This window comes from Gossypium arboreum, chromosome 11 (genome assembly GCF_025698485.1).
Source record: "Gossypium arboreum isolate Shixiya-1 chromosome 11, ASM2569848v2, whole genome shotgun sequence".
In the NCBI taxonomy this organism is placed as follows: Eukaryota; Viridiplantae; Streptophyta; class Magnoliopsida; order Malvales; family Malvaceae; genus Gossypium; species Gossypium arboreum.
In genome coordinates this window covers 89,488,354-89,490,610 of record NC_069080.1, presented here as the reverse complement: position 1 = coordinate 89,490,610, position 2,257 = coordinate 89,488,354, and the positions used below count along the sequence as shown (strand labels likewise).

At 35.8% G+C, this 2,257-nt stretch overlaps 1 non-coding gene across 1 annotated transcript; it reads right to left on the bottom strand.

Moving 5' to 3' along the window:
* Window positions 1–1,942: 1,942 nt before the first annotated feature.
* Window positions 1,943–2,049, bottom strand: LOC128284453 (small nucleolar RNA R71). Its single transcript, XR_008274879.1, has one exon. It is a non-coding gene; the product is annotated as a small nucleolar RNA R71 (small nucleolar RNA).
* Window positions 2,050–2,257: the final 208 nt, after the last annotated feature.

Below are 2,257 nucleotides of genomic sequence, written 5' to 3'. Positions count from 1 at the left end.
AAACGTCATCAATATTGAAGCCCTGTACAGGGAGATATCCAATTTGTAACGCACGAAGGTTAGTGTAGTCGATCCCTGCAACAGGGGAGAATTTAACTAATAAACTGTACTAATTGGCCTGACCAATAATTCTAGAAAAAAATTTGTAGATGCATATATGAGTCTAGTTTCAGGGAAAAATTACGAAACTGGTTTTCGAGTTTTGGAACTCAAGATATGATTTTTAAAGTGATAGTGATGCAGTTACCTAACTGCCTGGAAAATTTTTAAAATGGACTGTGAAAGTGAATGGTTTAAGCCGTTAACCCCTCGTGTCCGATTCCGGCAGCGGACCCGGGTACGGGGTGTTACAGGATTCATCGTCAAGACTAAAGATCTCCCTTCAATTTCCTTCAGGAGTTTTGGGTTTTCTTATGTTTTGTTATCTTTATGCTTTTGAGATGTTTTCTTTCATAAATATGAACTAAACCCCCTAAATATCTAAGGGGAATGAAACCTAAGACAAATCTTGTTATTACTATATGAATTGTATGGTAAATATTTGACTTGTTCTTAATTATGTGTTTTTAATTCTTGTTTTAATATTCCAGGATATTAATTCAAGTTAACGCTCTTATTCATAGGAGGAATAGACCCTGTCTAAGAGTAAAATTGTCATAATTAAGTGCAGTTGATTGCGCGCCTAAAGATAGGGTGATAAGATTTTTCCGGATTAGGGTGAAACCTATAAGGGAATCCATAGATCGAGTTAATGTAATTCTAAGGTGTTAATTAGAAAGAGATTTCAATTATTCAACCTAGGGTTAGACGTTATTAGTCTCGAGAGAGATAATAATATAACTTAGGGATTTCTATGGATCAAGTCAAATGAATAAATAAATCGATTGAGTCAAATAACAAGTGAAGTCTAGGTGGATTTTTCCTTAGGTATTGTCTCAATCAATCGAATTTTCCCAAAATTATTTTCCCAAGTTTTCTTTCTGTGCATTCTTAGTTAATAATTAGTTTAGATAACCAAACCTCTTAATTTTTAGGCTAGACAATAAAAAAGAAGTAAATACTAGTACTCATAGTTCCTTTGGGTTCAACAATCCGGTCTTGCTGAACCATACTACTGTTCGATAGGTACACTTGCCTTAATCGTGATAATAAGTTAGTCTCAAGAACGATTCATTTATAAATCTTTAAAACCTGTTACGAATATCACGCATCAAGTTTTTGGCGTTGTTGCCGGGGAACTAGGATATTAGGAAAACTCGATTTTTATTACTTTAGCCATTTACTTTATTTGCAATTTAAGTTTTTTTTTTCTTTTCTTTTCTAATTTTTCTCTTATTTTCTTCTAACAGGTTTTTCTAGTTTATGACCAGAAGAAACCCGTTAGTACCATTACTTTTTGACGGCAAGGTCGTCCACATAGTTTACAGAAATAGACAAGAAATAAGGCGAAGCCTAAGATACACAGAGGACGAGCAAGAGGACGATACTTCAACCACAACCGAGGAGATGGCTGAAAACCAAGAAAATCTGCTACCTCCTGCAATTGCTGCTGATCCAGTAAATTAGAATCCTGCTCCACGCACTATGTATGATTGCTAAACCTAATTTAATAGGAATTGAGTCAAGTATAGTTAGACCTACTATTGCTGCAAATAATTTTAAACTGAAACCTAACACAATTCAAATGATACAACAATTTGTTCAGTTTGATGGTTTGCAGGACGAGGATCCTAACGCTCACTTGGCAAATTTCCTAGAATTTTGCAATATATTTAAAATTAATGGCATTTCTGATGACACTATTTGCCTTCGGTTGTTTCCCTTTTCGTTAAGGAATATGACTAAACAATGGTTGAACTCGTTACCACGAGGGTCAATCACTACTTGGGAACAAATGACCGAAAAGTTTTTATTAAAATATTTTCCGCTGGCTAAAATAGCCAAATTAGGTAATGATATCTCCTCTTTTGTGCAAATGGATTTAGAAACACTCTACGATGCATGGGAGAGATACAAGGAACTTTTGAGAAGGTGCCCTCACCGTGGGTTACCGCTTTGGCTACAGGTTCAAATGTTTTATAATGGTCTGAATCCTTCGACTCGACAGATGATCGACGCAGCCACTGGCGAAACTATCAATAATAAGACACCTGAGGCAGCTTACGAATTTATTGAGGAGATGTCACTGAATAACTATCAGTGGCAAGTTATGAGGATAAAGTCGACGAAAGCAGCCGGTGTTTTCAACCTCGATGCG